Genomic DNA, 20,496 nt, shown 5'->3' with positions numbered 1-20,496 from the left:
TAAAGCAGAGGTTGATAGGCTCCTGATTAGTGAAGGTGTCAAAGGTTAAGGGCAGTGGGAGGGATAATGGGATTCAGAAAGAAAATGATGAAAACATCCATGATGAAATTGCGGAGCGGATTCGATGGGGTGAATAGGCAGTTCGGCCTCTGTGTTTTATTGTCTGAAACACCTCTCAAAAATCCACTATCCTAACCTCATTAATCACCTCATTAATCACCTTCGATATTTTTTAATTTCTCAGCACACGCCGTCAGCCAAGCAAAATAAGCCCTGCAGGACACGAAACAATAATGACTGTTCAACATTTGACGGTATACATTCCAAATGCACAGAAACCCCCAGACAAAATAATCACTTCCAGCATCTCTCCTACTGCTGAGCTGAGGCTCACTGACCCACAATATGTTATGTTGGAAGTCGGCTTGACCGCGAAGGGCCGTGTGTCTTGTGTCAGATTCCGTTCTATTTCAGTAATGTATAATCAATAATCTGAATACTCTTTAGAGTGGAGTTTGGGACGACGCGGCCTGTCGGCTCACTGCAGATCCCAGTGACTCTCACAGTGGAAACATACACATTGGCTTCACAAATCAGAGTAGAGAGCGCGGGAGTTGGGATGTGAGGGTGAAATTGTATAAGACGCTGGTAAAGGCCCGATATGGAGTGCTGTGTGCTGACGTGGTATGTCAAAGGTCATTCAGATACATGCGCTGTGTTCTCCGGACTGGCAATGGATGAACTGAATCTGAAATATAGGGTTAATATCAATGTGAGTACTTTCTGCATAATTGCATTGCATTCTAAATCACCCACTCTGGAAATCAGAGTCACGGGGAATGGCACAGAAACAGGCTTAGACCATTTAGTCCGTACCGATCTATTATTCAGACTAGTCCCAAGGGCCTGCACCTGGTCAATTACCCCCAGTACACCCGCTCCAGCCATGTACTTACCCAAACGTCTCCTAAGTGCTAAAACCGAACCCGCATCCATCACTTCCGCTGGAAGCTGGTTTCACTCTCCCAGCCCCCTGTGAGTGATGAGTTCCCCCGGACATTTCAATGCGTTTGGAGTGGAAAAGCTGTCTGTCATGGGATGGAACTGAATGCGGCGATGAGGAGACAACCTGCGATATAAAGTGAGCGCCTGGACAGGGACTTGAACCCTGGACCCTCAGATTAAAAGTCTGATGCTCTACCGACTGAGCTACCCAGGCTCTGTTATACTGGAACCAATTATACTGGAAACACACACACACACACACACACACACACACACACACACACACACACACACACGCACACGCGCGCGCGCACACACACACACACACACACACGCGCGCGCGCACACACACACACACACACACACACACACACACACACACACACACACACACACACACACACACACACACACACACACACACACACACACACACACACACTACAACACGCTTACAATCACTACACCCCACGTCCAGACAGGAATTTGTCTCTAATGTTTCTCCATTTCAATTTTCTTTCTCCGATTCATTTCCAAAGTTTTTAGACTCCATGAGTTTCATCGCAAAGATCAAGAGAATTATCCTTCGCTGAAACATGCCAAGCATCACACTGGTCTGTCAGGGTCTGGGATCCGGGCCCGTTGTGCAGGAAGAAGAGATGGCTGCGGTAAATTGAATGTCAAAGGGAGTGATTTCGGGAGATGTGACAGGCAGGGGCGGAACAGGGAGCGAGAAGGTCTGATGGACGAAGCTGTATTTATATAACTATATAACCATATAACAGTTACAGCACGGAAGCAGGCCATCTCGGCCCTTCTAGTCCGTGCCGATGCTCACACTCACCTCGTCCCAGTGGTCCGCACTCTGCCCATAACCCTCCATTCCTTTCCTGTCCTTATACCTATCAAATTTTACTTGTAATGACAATACCGAACTTGCCTTTACCACTTCTACTGGAAGCTCATTCCACACAGCCACCACTCTCTGAGTAAAGAAAGACCATTTTTATCCCTCACTATCCTTTTGCTATTAATATAACTGTAGAAACCCATCGGATTTATTTTCACCTTACTTGCCAAAGCAACCTCGTATCTTTTAGCTTTTCTAATTTCTTTCTTAAGATTCTTTTTACATTCTTTATATTCCTCGAGCACCTCGTTCACTTCATGCTGCCTATATTTATTGTAGATCTTTCTCTTTTTCCGAACGAAGTTTCCAATATCCCTTGAAAACCATGGCGCTCTCAAACTTTTGACCTGTCCTTTCAACCTAACAGGAACATAAAGATTCTGTACCCTCAAAATTTCACCTTTAAATGACCTCTATTTCTCTATTACATCTTTCGCATAAAACAAATTGTCCCAATCCATTCCTTCTAAGTCCTTCGCATCTCCTCAAAGTTAGCCTTTCTCCAATCAAAAATCTCAACCCTGGGTCCAGTCCTATCCTTCTCCATAGTTATTTTAATGCAATGAGCGACGGACAGGGCAGACGGATTCGGGAACACGGGACCAGGTAAAACTATTGAATGGTTCACTGGGACGATAAGACGGACTCCTGACGTCACAATCTACCTCGTTGTGATCACTCACCTTATCGTTTACCTGTTCTGCGCTCTCTCTGTCACTGTTACACCTTATTCTGCATTATTTTACTGTTTTACCCTGTTCCAGTTCAATGCATTGTTCAGTGATCTGACCTTTGTGTACAGGATGCAGAACACGTTTTTGATTGTATTTCTGCATGAGACAATGATAAACTAATTCCAACTCCAACTCTCCTTATAACTAATAACCTCTGATACAGGTCATAACCCGGTTAACCTCCTCTCCAGCCTCTCCAAAGCGGTTTTACTGTATCCGGGTAACGAGAAATGATCACAACATGTCATATGCAGCCTGACTAAAGTTTATGCAAGTTTATGATTTTTGACTATTCTACTCAGTCCCTCAGCACTTAAGACAACCGGTCACTGTATTTACCACCCTGTCTATTGCGTTGCCCCTCTCAGAGAGATGTGCCGTAGATTACGACGACATGGTCCCTCTGTCATTTACTGAGTTCTACCCTCTGACATCCGATTACACAGAGTGCAAAGCCTCACACTTGTCCGGTTAAACATCATCTGACATCCCTCTGCCTCCGTCTGCTGCGACTGTTGACAGCTTCCTTCTCTATACACGACTCCAGTGTTTTTATTCCGTCACCTGCCAGCTTATTGATCAACCCGTGTACATTTCACTCCAAGTCATGTACCGTATCACAGGTACCGGAACAGGCAGATGGGAGGATAACGCGATTCAGGGAGGATGATGGGGCCTCTGAGAATGATGTTTACAACAGTTCATTCCGTTCCATATATCGCATGAACTTCATTCGTTTAAAACGATGATTTGCGATGAAGATCAGTACCGGCTGAGATATATGGACACTGCGTTAGCCGAATGGTGGAGATTAAACTAGTTCTCCGCTCAAAGGGACAAATCCTCGGCACGCATTTCAAACTTACAAACAACTTTCGAATTCACGTGGACAGATACCTGTCTCGGAAAGGTTGAGAACGATATTGACCAAACTCAGGCGCTGGAAACGGCTCCAGAGGCCTCTCGGACGAAATGTGTTGAACGGCCACTCATTCTGTCCTGAACCGCCATTTGGTTCTACGACCATTCGCAGCTGTGTGGCCTGAGGAAAACCTTGGCGTTTGGAATTGCAATGCTAACTTATTCTCTGAGTCTCTCTGTTCCTCTTGGAAACTCAACGGCTGCATTTATTGAACTACAATCCCTAAGAACGTCTCCATCTTGCAAAGTATTGTGGCAGATACTCAACCAGGCATAAACGACTTTCCACAAACATTCCTTTCCGTCCAACCATCCGGCTCCTGATCCACCGTGGGTAACTTCACTCACCTCAACAGCAATAGATGTAGGTTATATGAATTTCAGCAAGTCATTTAACAAGGTACCCCATGCAAGGGTTATTGAGAAAGTAAGGAGGCATGGGATCCAAGGGGACATTGCTTTGTGGATCCAAAACTGGCTTGCCAACAGAAGGCAAAGAGTAGTTGTAGATGGGTCATATTCTGCATGGAGGTCGGTGATCAATGGAGTGCTTCAGGGATCTGTTCTGGGATCCCTAATCTTTCTGATTTTTATAAATGACCTGGATGAGGAAGTGGAGGGATGGGTTAGTAAATTTGTGGATGACACAAAGGTTGGAGGTGTTGTGGATAGTGTGGAGGGTTGTCAGAGGTTACAGCGGGATATTGTTAGGATGCAAAACTGGGCTGAGAAGTGGCAGATGGAGTTCAATCCAAATAAGTGTGAGGTGGTTCATTTCGGTAGGCCAAATATGATGGCAGAATGTAGCATCAAGGGGAAGACTCTTGGCAGTGTGGAAGATCAGCGGGATCTTGGGGAAACTCAAAGCTGTTGCTCAGGTTGGCTCTGCGGTTAAGAAGGCATATAATCATTGGCCTTCAGTTTAGGAGCTGAGAGGTAATGTTGCAGTTATATAGGACCCTTCTCAGACCCCACTTGCAATACTGTGCTCAGTTCTGGTCGCCTCACTACAGGAAGGATGTGGAAACCATAGAAAGGGTGCACAGGAGAATTACAAGGATGTTGCTTGGATTAGGGAGCATATCTTATAGGTTGAGTGAACTTGGCCTTTTCTCCTTGGAGAGCCGGAGGATGAGAGGTGACCTGAAAGACGTGTAAAAGATGATCAGAGGATTTTTTCCTAGTGCTGAAATGGCTAGCACGAGAAGGTACTGTTTTAACGTGCTTGGAAGTAGGTACAGAGAAGATATCAGGGGTAGTTTTTTTTTAATGCAGAGACTGGTGAATGCGTGGAATGAGCAGCCAGCGACGGTGGTGAAGGCAGCTACGATAAAGTCTTTTAAGAGACTCCTGGATAGGTACATGCAGCTTAGGAAAATAGAGGTCTATGGGTAATCCTAGTAAATTCTAAGGTAAGGACATGTTCGGCACATCTTTGTAGAATGAAGAGCCTGTTTCGTGCTGTAGGTTTTCTATTCTTCTACAGAAAGACAGATTTGGAGAATGGGTAAAGAAATGGCAGCTGCAATACAGTGTTGGGAAGTGAATGGTCATAACCTTTGGTAGAAGAAATGAAAAGATTGACTATTTTATAAATAGAGGAAAATACAAATTAAATCTGTGGTGCAACAGGACTTGCGAGTCCTTGTGCAGGTCCGCTAAAGTTCAACTTGCAGATTGAGTATGTGGTGTGGAAGGTAAATGCAATGTAGCATTCATTACAAGAGAACTAGGATATAAAAGCCAGGATGTAATGTTGAAACTTTATAAAGCACAGGCGAATCCACACTTGGAGAAAAGTGAATCCAGGATTGAATGGCTTGTCATATGAAAAGCGTTTAATGGCTCTGGGACTGTTCTCGATGGAATTCAGAAGAACAAATGGCGACCGTTTTGAAACCTATCCAATGCTGAAAGGCTTTGGTGGAGTGGATGTGGTGAGGCTGTTTCCTGTGGTGAGAGAGTCTAAGACTAGATTAGGTCCGAGAAGAAAATTGGATCAGCCATGATGAAATGGCAGAGCGGACTCGATGGGTCAAATAGCCTAATTCTGCTCCTATATCGTTTGGTCTTATGGTCTAATATTCTCATCGCTGGAAGAATGCCGATCCACATTTTCACTCATTAATATGTCATATTTTCCATTCTTTTGAGTTTCGCAATTAATGAAGACAAATGAAAATCCCCACAGGGAACTGGCTCGGCTGCTGTTTTTATTTAAACAAGCATTTCTAAAATGTCTTTTCTTAATTGTTGAAGCTTTCATGTCCCCACGGAGATCTCAATGGCTATAAAAACTTTGAGATTGTAGAGCCTCGAAGTTTCATTCGGAATGGGTTACCTGCAGCGTCGGGTGAACACCGTATCACACAGAGAATGCTGTACATCTATCACAGTGTTGAGAAAATAGTCTATGTTATCATCGCCGTCATCGGTGTTCCTGTTAACTGAACGCAACCATTCAAATTGTGTTGCTCCGGGTGTGGTTTTATGACAACTAATGTGGGCACAGATTTTTTAAAGATATACTTGAAATATTGTGCTCAGTTCCGGACGCCTCGTTACAGAAAGATCGTGAAAGCTTTAGAGGGTGCAGATATGATTTCCCAGGATTCTGCTTGGAATGGAGAGAATCTCTCATGAGGAAAGGTTGTGTGAGCGCGGGCTTTTCTCTTTGGAGAGAGAGGACGGTGAGATGAGACTTGACAGAGGTGTACAGGATGGGAAAAGGCAGAGATCAAGGGGATATTCAGACTTTTTCCCAAGGCGATATGGATAATACGAGGGGGCATAATTATAAAGTGATTGAACGAAAATGCAGGGGATGTCAGAGGTAATTTTGATTTTTCACGTGGAGACCGATGAGTGTGTGGAACGGTCTGCCAGAGATGATGGTAAAGGCAGATACATTAGGAGCTAGGCACGTACATGAACAGAAAAAAAATATGGTGTTCATTGTGGGAGGGAAGGGTTAGATTGATCTTGGAGTAGGTTAATAGGTCAGCAAAACATCGTGAGACGAAGGGCCGTATTATATTGTATTGGTCTCTGTACTATTTTATATTCACCACTAACCGTGACGGGGCGTTCTGCACATTTACCACTCTATGCAAAAAAAGATGCCCCTGCCATCCCCATGTACTTTCCTCCATTCACCTAAATGTTATACCAGAAAACCCTTATAATGCGGGGTTTTTCCCATTCTCATCTACATCCCAGATGCTTTCGTCACCTTCTCCAAAATACCACATATTATGGAACGATAATCATTGCGATTTCAGACCATAATAGTTCTTGACACTATGTCTGTGTGAAGTATACCTTTCCGCTGGAGAGGGAGGAAGTGAGAGACTGAGACAGCGCAGGTAACTGGTGATCAGTTGCCTGGGATCAGTCACAGGTGTAGAGTTCGCTTCTTTATAAGGAAAGAGCGCACAGATACCTGGCAGAGACTAGAAAAGGCCAGCGTTGCTGTGTGGGAGGAAGGTCATGTCTGACAAGCCGATGTGCGCGTTGACGTCATAACTCGTGGGAAAGCGCATCACTCACTGACAACAGTCACTCCGGCGCAGCAAGCGGTGACACCGTCCCCGTTACGTTGTCCCTCATTGAGGGAACTTTTGACAGCAGGAGGGTGGCATCTTAAATGCATCTGTAGAGAGCCGGAGTAAAACCATCCCTTACCGCTATTTGCAGTTTTGTACCCTTGACAAAACGGCGAACGCCCAGTCGCTGGGGTTGCCGCTTCAAGTGCGCATCAGGATGGTTGGGAATGGGGTGTGGGCAGTTTCTCCACCGAGGCGGTGGCTGACATGTGAATTCCTATCGTGCAAAAGGCGACAGTCGCCCGCTAGCCGAGACCGTTTCCGTGGGGATTAGTTGGGTTTCTCGCGATAAAGGTTTGCTGATAGAATAGAGTTTGGTACTGCCATAGAGAATCGACAATTCTTACACCGAATGATGCCAGTGAAGTGGCTGAATGACTCCTAATCGGAGTTTCGATGCGTCCACCGTATTTCCTATCTGTCGGGTTTTGTTTGTGTGTCGTCTTCACTGATTCTATTATATCCCATTGATCCACTGTAAACGCCCGCAGGAAAATCAATCCCGGGGTAGTGTACGTGACATATTCGGACTTTGATCATAAATTGACTTTGACCTTTGGACTCAATTACGTGGCGACTTTGATCAGTCTTGATACAGAGGCACGATCTCTCTGCTCTGTGGAGAACAGACGAGGCGGTCGAAAGGTTAAGCGGGGCAATGCAAGTCCATTCTGCGTTCTACGCCTGGGTTGGAACCCGGTCCTCCTCATGGAATGCCGGCGTTATGAATATTTTCTCACAAATATTACTGAGGTCGCTTTCCTGGCGCCACTCTGAGGGAATGAGCTCCTCCGCTCGAACTGGAAGAAAGTTTGAGCGAGCTTTTCGCTTCGCAGTGGAGGAGGGTGAGAGGGAGACTCGATGGAGGTGATGGGCAGAGTACCTGGGTGTCAACATTTCTGAAGGGCTACACTGAGACCTGCATATTGATACAATTACAAACAGAGCGCGCCAGCGAGCGTATTTCATGAATGTGAGGAGATCTGATTTGCTACAAACGTTTTCTATAGTTTCTATAAATGTCTATCGATAACTCGTGGGGAGCGTTCTGTCTGGTCCCATCGCCGTCTGGTATGGATAAACACTAGAGAGCATCTGGAAAAGCTGCAGAGTGTTGTAACCCCAGCCAGCTCCATCATGGACACTAGTGTCCACACGAGCGAGAACATCATCAGTCTGCGATGCGTCAAGAAGGCGTCATCCATCATTTAAGGTCCAACCCCAACCCCCATCCAGGATGAGTGCGGTTCTCATTTCTATCATCAGAGAGGTCTGCGTGTTCTTAAACGCCGAGCGGCTCCCGCGTCATTGGTTGATGAGATATTTGTGTTAATAAGCAGGGGTACCAGTGTCCCTAATAGAGTGGACACCGAGTGTATGTTGTGTGCTCTAACACGAGTTCATTACTTCCCCCGTTCTGATCCCTGCTCTCTCCCTCCAGTGAATTTAGTGGCGATTGCCATCATGTCCCGGGCAAAGTGCGGTCTTTCCACCTGCACCACTCGCTACCTGGTCGCCATGGCGGCGGCGGACTTGATGCTGATCCTCACCGAGGTTATTCTGTACCGGATCAACTTCCATTATTTCCCGGAGTGCTTCCTCAACATAACCCCGGTGTGCAGTGTCATCACCGGGCTGCGTCGCTCCGCCGCCTACTGCTCCGTCTGCTTCACCGTCACTTTCACACTCGATCGGTTTGTTGCCATCTGTTGCCAGCGGCTGAAAACAAAATATTGCACCGGGGAGACTGCGGCGGTGGTCCTGGGGACAACCGGCGTTGTGCTGTGTCTGAAAAATGTCCCTTACTACTTCACGTATGTACCGAGAGTGATCATCGACAATGTGCCGCGGGGCTGCTATCCAATGATCGCTTTCTTTACCGAACCAGGCTGGATGGGGTATGACTGGCTCAACACGGTTTTTACCCCACTCCTCCCTTTCGCTGTCATTCTGCTGCTCAACGCTCTGACAGTCAGGCACATTTTGGTGGCCAGCCGGGTCCGGAAGGGGCTGCGGGGTTACAGCAGTGGGGAGAATCGCAGCGACCCGGAGATGGAGAACAGGAGGAGGTCTATAGTTTTACTCTTCACCCTCTCCGGCAGCTTCATCCTCCTGTGGCTGACGCACGTCGTGGAATTCGTCTACTATCAGATCACGGGGACGGCGGGGGGCCGGGACGAACGACTCACAGTTCATCTTTACGCTGCTCGGGTTTATGCTGCGGACCGTCAGCTGCTGCACCAACACGTTCATTTACGCGGCGACGCAGTCCAGGTTCCGGGAGCAGCTGAAGAGCGCGGCCGTGTATCCGGTCACCTCGCTGCTTCGGGTCATCGGCGCCTCGGCCACCTGAGCGCCCCCGGGATCACCTGCCCGGCCCCCGGGCTTCTGAAGGCCCACGCACCGAACAACCGCAGCAAAGTGCGGGGAGGCCAGTCTGCCCTTGGCAATACCTGGAGAACACAGCGCAGCACAGACCCCTCGGCACACGATGTTGTGCCGGCCTTTAAACGTACGCCAAGACCAACCTAACCCTCCCTCGCTACAAACAAGAGAAAATCTGCAAACGCTGGAAATCCGAGCAACACACACAAAATGCTGGAGGAACTCAGCAGGCCAGGCAGCATCTATGGAAAAGAGTACAGCCGACGCTTCGGGCCGAAACCCTTCGACAGGACTGGACATGGACTGGTAGTGGAGCGGTTTGCGTCAGGCTATTCGAGCGGCCGCTGTAAGATCGGGACTCAATTTCCACTGCTAACCGAAAGGAGTTTGTACGTTCTACCCGGACCGCCCGGGATTCCTCCGGGTAATCCGGTTGCCTCCCACGTTGCAATGACGTACTGGTTCGGGTTGATGAGTTGCTGGCACGCTATGTTGGTGCTGGACACTTGCGGGCTGTTCCCAGCACAATATTCACTGATTCAATTTGACACCGATGACGAATTTCACCCGAAGTTTAGATGTACACGTGACAAATAAATCTAATCTTTAAACACTGTACTGAAGCTTCAAAGTTATCGCCGTACACAGTGAACAACCGGGCTGGGGACCGAACCCCGCGAATTCCAACTTGTCACTTCCTTCCACCCAGCAAAAGGCCCGCATCTCCCTCTTCCCTGCTTCGACTCTATCACCTGACAATGCCCCGTGTGGGTTCGTATTCAATGCCACAATCCATGCCAGACTCCTTTAGGGAGACTTACCAAAATCCTTTTGAAAGTCCAAATGCATTAAACCACCGCGTCTATTTCACATTTCACCCTTAACCCATGACCTCTGGCTCCAACCACAGTGGAAAAGACCTGCTTCCACTAACCCTGTCTATACCACTCATAATTCTGTACACCTGGGTTGCTCAAATTCCCCGGGTTTCTCGGTTCCTTTGGGAAACTACGGGGTTACATTTGCCACACCCTGCTCGGCAGGAACGTCTCCAGACGTCAGAGAAAGTTGGAAGATGGTCATCCACTCAAACACTATTTCCCATGTTCACGTTCTGTATCTCGCTTCAATGTAGAGAGTATCACACTCAGGACACCTGTTCCTATCGATAGAGCTGAATTTCAGTAATACAAGAACACAGGAGCAGGAATTGGCCACACAGCTTCACAACGATTCCCATCCATTCCAATTCTACGCCAGTCCAAATCCCTCATAGAGTTATAGAGTGCCGTTGCACTAGAGAACGGAAACAGACCCTTCGGCTCATCTAGTCCATGCCGCCCTTCTGTCTAGTTCCACCCACCCGCACTGGGAACATAGCCTTCCACACCTCTCCCATCCACATACCTATCCAAAATTCTCTTAATTGTTATAATTCTACCTGCAGCTCGTTCCAAGCTCGCCACAACCGCTGGATGAAGACGTTAAACTTGAATATTTCACCGTCCACTCTAAAGCTTTGATCTCGAGTTGTCGTCTCGCCCAACCTGAGGGGAAAAGCCTGCAGGAATTCGCCTTGCCTGTAGCCCTCATAATTTTGTATTCATCTAAATATCTCCTCTCATTCTCCTACGCTCCACTGACAGAAGTTCTAAAATATATCATTCAGGGGGCTCGTCCGGGATTTGAACCCGGGACCTCTCGCATGCTTGTAAATTCAGACCCAAAGCGAGAATCATACCTCTAGACCAACGAGCCCGTTCCATATATATGACATAAAACTGATGCCTTTCACTTACTCAATCTCCTTCCTCAAATTAGTTCAAAGAGCATAGACCAGTACAGCACACTACAGGCTCTTCGGCCCACGATGCTGTGCCCCCCTATGTAAACCTACTCTGCCATCAATATGAAAATTGCCTCCTACACAGCCCAGAATCTGTTATTTTCACTACATCCACCTGTCTATCCAAGTATATTTTTAATGTCCCTATTGTGTCAGCCACCAGCATCCCGTCAGTGCGTTCCCAGAACTCACCACATCGTTCAAAATAAAAACAAATTACCTCTCACCTAAACTTTCCTCCACACATCTTCAACGCGTGTCCTTTCATATTGGCCGCTGTCACCCTGATGAGAAAGGTGTTGTTGTCCACCCTGTGTCTCCTGTAATCTTATACACTGGCATCACGCTCTGTAGCGTTGAAGAGAAATGCTCCAGCTCATTCAGCCTTCCCTCACAAGACGTGCTCTAATCCAGGGAACATCCCGCTGAGCGTCCTCTGCACCTTCTCTAAAGTATTTTTAAACGTTTTTCCCACACCTCCCCACAGACAGTTATTCCGCTCAACCATTCTATGTAGAACCACCACCGCTCCCCGAAGCGCCCTCTATCTGTCACCCCAGTCACTGCACCACAATGTAAATACCGTAAACCACATCTCTATGAAGTTGTTTACATTGTAAATACACGCTGGTGTCTTTGTTATTTATGCACATTCTGTTCTAAATCCGTACTGTAATCACGAACGTTATTTATATAATTGTTCACGCTTTATCACCGGTAAATGCTGTTTTTGTTGCATGCCATCCCAACACACCACGTCAGCTTACGAATAGACGTAAATGTATCGGGGAAAACACTGATCCCTGATCACTGACGTTTCCTATAACGGGACGAGCTGCACTGAACACAATACTCAAGTGCGTTCTAACTGGAGTCTGACAGAGCTACGTTACCTCGCGGTACTTGACCTCAATTTCTGACCAATGAAGGTTAGCGCACCACGTGACTTCAGAACCATCCTCTCAACCTGCGCCGAATGTGTAACATGGGTCTAGTGTTGTCTGGGTGTCAATTATAGTTGTCCCAGTTACTGGTGAGAATCAACGGTTAATTATTCCCTTCTCTATCCAGCGGGAGTTTCGAAGAGTGCACAGTTCCTTTAAAACAAACAGACAAAACGAACAGCTGGGGAACTGGACAGAAGAGAATGGTTAATGGAGAATGGTCAGCGTTGGGGGGAGGGGGGTCGAGATATACAGTATCCATTTACTCTGCATTGTAAGGTGGCCAGCACCTCAGCTTTTGCAACGGGCGTATGGTTCAAGGCAGCACCGTCTTCTTCCCTGAATGTCCTCGTTTTCATATATCCTTCATGCTAAATTCAGCTGGGAAGTATTCATCTGACACCTCGCCCTTTCCTTTGGGCTCCACACAGACGGCCGGACAGATCCACTCACTCTTTGATCATGCATTTTCCGCAATATATTTATACAATTCCAGAGGATTCTCCTCTGCCTTTCCTGATAGATCGATGCCGTACCCTCTTTTTACAATATATTTATACAATCCCAGAGGATTCTCCTCTGCCTTTCCTGATAGATCGGTGCCGTGCCCTCTTTTTACAATATATTTATATAATCGTGGAGGATTCTCCTCTGCCTTTCCTGATTGATCGGAGCCGTGCCCTCTTTTTACAATATATTTATATAATCCCGGAGGATTCCCCTCTGCCTTTCCTGATTGGAAACCGGATGTCTATTTACCAGAAAATAAAATCAGCCTGTTCTCAACCCTAAACCTCGGCAAACCCCCGACTAATCGCTCTCAAATTGGTCCCCACGGAATTAACACCTTAACTTGTGGAAAAGCCCTAACTTTCTGGAGAACTATTTTCAGACTGGTGGAATTATGGTTACTGGTCGCAAAATGGTCTTTTATTGACTCTTCAAGGCATTTGCGCTTAAAGATAAAAGATAAAGATCAGCGTCATTTGTCACATATCATATAGCAACTATTAGTGGGAAGATAGAGGATTGGTAAAAACCAACAGCAAGCAGCTAAAGAGACAAAAGATGAAATACGAAGGTCAGCCGGCTGATAATATCAAAGATGATACCGAATGTGTTTTATTTTCAGATATAAACAAAGTTACAGAGAGGTGAGAGTGTATATCAGCTCACTGGAAAGTGACACTGGAGAGTTAGAAATGGGGGAAACAATGAAATGGCGGACGAACTTGATAACTATCCTGCACCAGGCCTCCCGGTGGAGGAGACTAGCAGAATGCCAGAAATCCGAGAGAGTTTGGGGTCAGAAGTGAATGAGGTTTCCATTACTAAGGAGGAGCTGCTTGAGAAGCTGAAGGTTCTGAAATTAGACAAGTCACCCGGACCCGATGGACACCCCAGATTTCTGAAAGAGGTAGCTGGAGGGATTGTGGAGACGGTAGTAATGATCGCTCAAGAATTGCCCTTAACCTGTGACTTCTGGTTCCAACCTCTGTGGAAAAAGCCTGCTTGCATTAACCCTGTCTATGCCCCTCATAATTATGTACAACCTGGTCTGCTCCTATTCCCTGGGCTCACAGTTCCTTTATCAAACAACGAGGTTACGTTAGCCACACTCTGCTCGGCTGGAATGTCCCCAGACGTCAGAAAAAATTTTGGAAGACGGTCATCTACTGAAATACTATTTTCCATGCTCACTATCTTTATTTCGTTCCAATGTAGAGAGTATGACTACTAACATTTGTTAGTATTTGACCTGAATTTCAGTAACACAAAAACAAAAGAATATGGGGCAGGAGTTGGCCACCAGCTTCCCAACACTTCCCACCCACTCCATTTATATCCTGACCCGAATCCCGCATGGATTATAGAGTCAAAGAGCACTGCAGAACAGAAGCGGGCCCTTCGGCCCATCTAGTCCATACCAACCTTCTGACTAGTTCCATCTACCCGCTCCAAGAACATAGCCTTCCAAATCCCTCGCATTCAAACTTCTCTTAATTGTTACAATTCAACCTGCATCTCGTTCCACTCTCGCGATATCCTCTGAGCGAAGACGTTGCCCCAAAGATTCCGCTTGAATATATAACTTTTCATATTCAACCTGTGACTTCGAGTTGTCAATCTGAGGGGGAAACCCTGCTGACGTTGACGTTATCTATATCCCTCATAATTTTGTTTACCACTAAACATCTCGCCTCATTCTCCTGTGCTTCACTGAATGAAGTCCTAAAATGTATTATTCAGAGGGGCTCGTCCGGGATTTGAACCCGGGACCTCTCGCATGCTCTCAAACTCAGGCCCTAAGCGAGAATCATACCTCTAGACCAACGAGCCCGTTCTATATTTATGACGTAATACTGATGCCTTTCACTTACTCAATCTCCTTCCTCAACAAATCTGGGAGGTGTTTTATGTCTGACCTTGGAAGACAGGACCAAAGTAGAACAAAGAACAAGGACTTTGTCCAGCACACTAGGGGCCTTCGGACCACCATGTTTTCTCCATCTATGTAAACCTACTTTCCCGTAACTATAACTCTTCCCTCCTACACAGGCCATAATCCGACAATTTAACGCTCACCGGTCTACGTAGGTGTCTTTTAAAATTCACAGTTACACACGCGTCTACCACACTGTTCCAAAACCCACCACACTCTGTACAAACAACTTATCTCTGACATCTTCTCTAAACTCTCCTCCACTCACCTTGCTGCTATCTGCAAGGAGTTTGTACGTTCTCCCCATTTCCGCGTGGATAATCTGATCAACTATTTTAGTTAGACCTCCCCCACCTCCTCTATCTATTACCTCACCCACGTCACTGCACCGTCAGCATTTTAAAACGCCTTTTTATATTAGAAATGTATTTTATTCCATATCCATACTTTAACCACTAACTACATTTTATAATATTCTTTATTCTTCATCATTGCTGAATGTTGAGGTATTTCTTCGCGTGTTTTTCTTGTTGTCGAGCACACCACAGCGAATTCCTTGTACAGTAATGTCAACAAGTGTTAAGCACATATAAATAGCTCGGAAGCCTAAGATTTTTGCACAGTACTGCAGTAATTTTATGTATTGCACTTTACTGCTGCCGCCGAAAAAACAACAAATTTCATGAGATATGTGAGTGATGACAAACCTGATTCTGATATGGGTCTCTGTTGTGGACTGAGAGTGGGAAGGAGACAGGGAAAGGGGAATCATGTTTGGGAAAAGTGGAAGGGAGATGGGAGAGAGCGGGAAGCACCAGTGAGACATTCGGCGATGATCAATAAACCGACTGCTTCGAATCAGACGACCTTGCCTGCTGCCTCAGTGCTGAGTGCCTGTACCTACGTCACTCTGACCCCAGAGCTCCTTCTCTACCACCCGTCCAACACTCCCTCCCGCGGCGCTCCACCTTCACCATTCCCAAGACCCTATGCTCCCGCCAAATCTACCAACTCGTTCTACACTGCATGTTGACAAATACAGTACTGGGCAGAACTCTTAGGCACTTGAGTTGTATATCTGTCTGTGTCTCAGACATTTGCACAGTACTGTATATGCTCGCGCGCACTTGTATGTATAACTGTTTCCTGTTCGGCCACGTATTTTCAATCCTTCTATTCCCTTCTCCATGCTCTGTCTGACCCCACCATTACATGCCACAAATACAGCTACATCCCAGCTCTCGGTGATAACCTAAAATTATTCTGCAGCTTTGAGAAATGTATGTGTTTAAGATCACGTTTGTTTCCTCTGATATTGCGGGAGATGTTCTTGGCTGGAAACGGTTAAACGAGTGTGTTTGTTCAGTGACTGTAATTAATGACGGTCTCACTGGAAACCGCTGACGTTTGGGGACTTTTCCTTCTCTCCAGTTCATCAGTAAATCTGGCTCTTCCCACACTTCCGTGAGATCATTTCCATCGGCTCTGCCGGGACAACAGCGCCGCCCCGAGGCAGAGCGTGGTATTACACGTGAAAGATATAGCTCGGTTCTGCATTCTCACTGCTGTGGTGCTTGTTGTTATATCCAGGTATTGATGCTATAAACCACGCATTTGGTCCTTCTGTACACTCAGACTGAGATGTAGCTATTTTCTTTGTCCTGAGTGCAATATTGACTCCTGAATACATATTACATTAAGCTGACGTTCTGGATAAGATGCTGACAGCACTTAACATTCTACTTTCAAGAGACGTACAATCTCACTTTCACCGCATCTCCCACTTGTATTGACGTCAGCTTCATTTCCATCTCTATGGAGTGATTTATTTATTTAAAGATACATCACGGTAACAGCCAATGAGCTCGCACCGCCCAATTACACCCATGTGACCAGTTACCATGCTTACCCGTACGTCTTTGGGATGTGGGAGGAAACCGGGGCACCTTGAGGAAACCCACGCTGGGAACGTACAAACTTACAGACAGCGGAACTGAACCCCGGTCAATGGCGCTGTGAAACGTTACACTGACTGCTATGTACCGTGCCAACACCAGGGGTCGTCAGTGATTTTCACCGGTTACCACCTGAGAGGTATTGACTAGCCTGAGGTGGATAAAATCCCCAGGGCCAAAGCAAGTTTACCTTTAGATCTTGTAGAAAAGTAAGGAAGAAATCGAGTAAACCCTTGCAGAAACTGTTGCTTCATCTTGTAATGCCCTGGTTAATAGATAGATAGATAGATAGATAGATAGATAGATAGATAGATAGATAGATAGATAGATAGATACTTTATTCATCCCCATGGGGAAATTCAACATTTTTTTTCCAATGTCCCATACACTTATTGTAGCAAAACTAATTATAACCAATACTTAACTCAGTAAAAATATGATATGCATCTAAATCACTCTCTCAAAAAGCATTAATAATAGCTTTTAAAAAGTTCTTAAGTAGTTTACTTAAATACATTGAGTCCTAACCCCGGCACTTTAACATATCTTACTCCTGGCGGTTGAATTGTAAAGCCGAATGGCATTGGGGAGTATTGATCTCTTCATCCTGTCTGAGGAGCATTGCATCGATAGCAACCTGTCGCTGAAACAGCTTCTCTGTCTCTGGATGGTGCTATGTAGAGGATGTTCAGGGTTTTCCATAATTGACCGTAGCCTACTCAGCGCCCTTCGCTCTGCTACCGATGTTATACTCTCCAGTACTTTGCCCACGACAGAGCCCGCCTTCCTTACCAGCTTATTAAGACGTGAGGCGTCCCTCTTCTTAATGCTGCCTCCCCAACCTGTTTAATTGTATTTGTTGTACCGGATGGGGTATCTGAGGGATATAATCTACCAGCATTTCTTTTAGATGGTTCTGCGCATGTCTGAAAAAAATCTATTGGAACTTTTTTTTAGATCAAGAGGGTATGAGGACAGAGGCGGTCCCACATACAGGGCTCGTCTGGGAGGTTGGATCGAATGGGATCCAGGGAGAGGTGGCTTGGTGGATGCATAATTGGCTCGATGCTCGGACACAAAGGGTGAAGGTTGAATGTGTTTTTCTCGGACTGGAGGCCAGTTTCAGACCACGTCTCAATCCTGGCGTCGGATACTCCAATATTTGCGTCCAAACCATCCTTCGTCAAGGTCTCTTGTTACAGGATCAGTACATCTAGGGATGACACAAAAGCACGAAGTCTTGCTCATAGTGAAGAGGGCTATGGCAGATTACCATAAGATTATAAGATATAGGAGTAGAATTAGGCCTTTGGGCCCATCGAGTTTGTTCCACCATTTCATCATGGGTGATCTATTTTCCCTCTCAGCCCCAGTCTCCTGCCTTTCATAGCCTGACCAATCAGAAATCTATTAACCTCCACATTAATTATACAAATCTGCCCGTGGCATAGAAATCCACCACTCTCAGGCTAAAGAAAATTTTCCACAATTCCGTTCTGAAGGGACACCCCTCTATTCTGAGGCTGTCTCCTCTCGTCTTAGACGCTTCTTAGAGTTGAAACATCCTCTCCACATGCACTCTATCAAGGCCTTTCGCTGTTTGATAGGTTTCAACGAGTTCACCCATCATTCTTCCGAATTCCAGTGAATAAAGACCTAGATCCATTAAAAGCACTTCATATGACGAAACTCTAACAGATTTGTCCGGCAAGATTTCCCTTAACAGAAGTCATGCTGACTTTGACTTACTTTATCATTAGTTGCCAAGTAGCGTCAAACCTCATCCTTAATAGTAGACACCAACATTTTCCCAACCACTGAGGTGAGGCTAACTGGCCTATAATTTCCTTTCTTTTGCTTTCCTCCTTTCTTAAAGAGTGGACTGACAGTATTCCAGGACCATGCCAGAATCAAGTGATTATTGAAAGATCATGACCAATGCATCCATTGTCTCTTCAGCAACTTCTCTCCGGACTCTGGGATGTTGTCCATCTGGTCCAGTGGACTTATCCACCTTAAGACATTTGAGTTTGCCTAGCACTTTCCCTTTGTAATAGCAATGGCACTCACTCCTGCTCCCTGACTCTCACAGACCACTGACACACTGCTAGTGTCTTCCTCAGTGAAGACAGATACAAAGTACCCATTAATTTCATCTGCTAAATCACTGTCCCCCAATACTACCTCACCAGCATCATTTTGCAGTGGTCTAATATCAACTCTCACTTCCCTTTAACTCTTTATATAACTGAAAATAACTTTTGGTATCCCGCTTTATATTATTGGCTAGCCTGCCCTCATATTTCATCTTTTCCCTTCCTATACCCAGGTTGTCTCTATTTGGATAGACATGGACTGATTCGGGATGGTCAGCATGGCTCTCTGCTTGGTAGGTTCGATAGAGTTTTTCAAGAAAATTACCAGGAAAGTTGATGAAGACAAGATATTGGATGTTGTCTATGCAGACTTTAGCAAGGCATTTGACAAAGTACGGCATGGGAGGTTGGTCAATAAGGTTCAATCGCTCGGCATTTGACGTTAGAGAGTAAATTGGATGAGACATTGACTTTGTGGGAGGAGACAGAGAGTGGCAGTGGATGATCGCCTCTCTGACTGGAGGCCTGTGACGAGTGGATCGGTGCTGGATCCATGGTTGGTCATCTATATCAATGATCTGCATGATAACATGGTTTACGAGATCAGAAAATTTGTGGATGACACCAAGTTTGGGAGTGTAGTGGACAGCGAGGAAGATTATCAAAGTTTGCAGAGAGTGACAGGCGGGGGAGGGGGTGTTGCTGAGGCTCACTGGGGCCTCCAATGGCAACGGATCCCACTCCTACAGTGTGCAAAACCGAGGCGTATAGATGCAAACACACTTTTTCACTGAGGTTGGGTGAGATTACAACTAGAGGTGATGGGTTCAGGGTGAAAGGTGAAATCGATCCCCTCAGTAACTTTCAATTCCCTGGCCCTGACCGCCTCATCTTCACCATGGATGTTCTGTCCCTGAACACTTCCATCCCCCATCAAGAAGGCCTCACAAAAGAACCAAGCAATCCCCCTCCACCACCACCCTCCTCCGTCTGGCAGCGCTGGTCCTCCCCGGGAACAATTTTTCCTTCTCCTCCCGCTTTCTCCAAACTCGAGACGTGACCATGAGCATTCGCATTGGTCCCAGCTAGGCCTGCCTGTTAGCTGGCTACGTAGAAAAATCCATGTTTGAAACCATCCCCGGGTGCACTCCCCCACTCCTCCTCCGCTACATTGACAACTGCATTGGCGCTGCTTCATGTACCCGTGCTGAGCTCGTCAATTTTATCAACTTTGCTGCTAACTTCCACCCTGCCCATAAATTCACTAGGTTCATCTCTGACACCTCCCTCTCCGTTCAATCTCTCTGACTCCATCTCTGGAAACAAACTGAAAACCAAGATCTTTTATAAACCTACTGATTCCCACAGTTGTCTCAACAATACCTCTTCCCACCCTGTCTCATGTAAGAATGCTATTCCCTTTTCTCAGTTTCCTCGTTTTCACCGCATCTGTTCCCAGGACGTGGTTTTCCATTCCAGGACATCAGAGGCGTCCTCCTTCTTTAAAGAACCGGGTTTCCCTCCCTCTGCTATTGATGATGCCCTCACCCGCATCTCCTCCATTTCCCCTACATCCGTACTCACCCCATCTTCTCGCCACCTTAATAGTGATAGAGTTCCTCTTGTCCTCACCTACCACCCCACCAGTCTCA

General features: G+C 46.3%; 3 non-coding genes across 3 annotated transcripts; all 3 read right to left on the bottom strand.

Moving 5' to 3' along the window:
- Positions 1–1,146: 1,146 nt before the first annotated feature.
- Positions 1,147–1,219, bottom strand: trnak-uuu (transfer RNA lysine (anticodon UUU)). The gene has a single exon. It is a non-coding gene; the product is annotated as a tRNA-Lys (tRNA).
- A 10,011-nt stretch (positions 1,220–11,230) lies between these two features.
- On the bottom strand, positions 11,231–11,318 carry trnap-ugg (transfer RNA proline (anticodon UGG)). The gene is given in 2 exon segments: positions 11,231–11,266; positions 11,283–11,318. It is a non-coding gene; the product is annotated as a tRNA-Pro (tRNA).
- A 3,284-nt stretch (positions 11,319–14,602) lies between these two features.
- On the bottom strand, positions 14,603–14,690 carry trnap-agg (transfer RNA proline (anticodon AGG)). The gene is given in 2 exon segments: positions 14,603–14,638; positions 14,655–14,690. It is a non-coding gene; the product is annotated as a tRNA-Pro (tRNA).
- Between the last annotated feature and the right edge of the window lie 5,806 nt (positions 14,691–20,496).

Source organism: Hemitrygon akajei, unplaced genomic scaffold (genome assembly GCF_048418815.1).
Source record: "Hemitrygon akajei unplaced genomic scaffold, sHemAka1.3 Scf000088, whole genome shotgun sequence".
Classification (NCBI taxonomy): domain Eukaryota; kingdom Metazoa; phylum Chordata; class Chondrichthyes; order Myliobatiformes; family Dasyatidae; genus Hemitrygon; species Hemitrygon akajei.
This window is presented reverse-complemented; position numbering and strand designations above follow the sequence as displayed.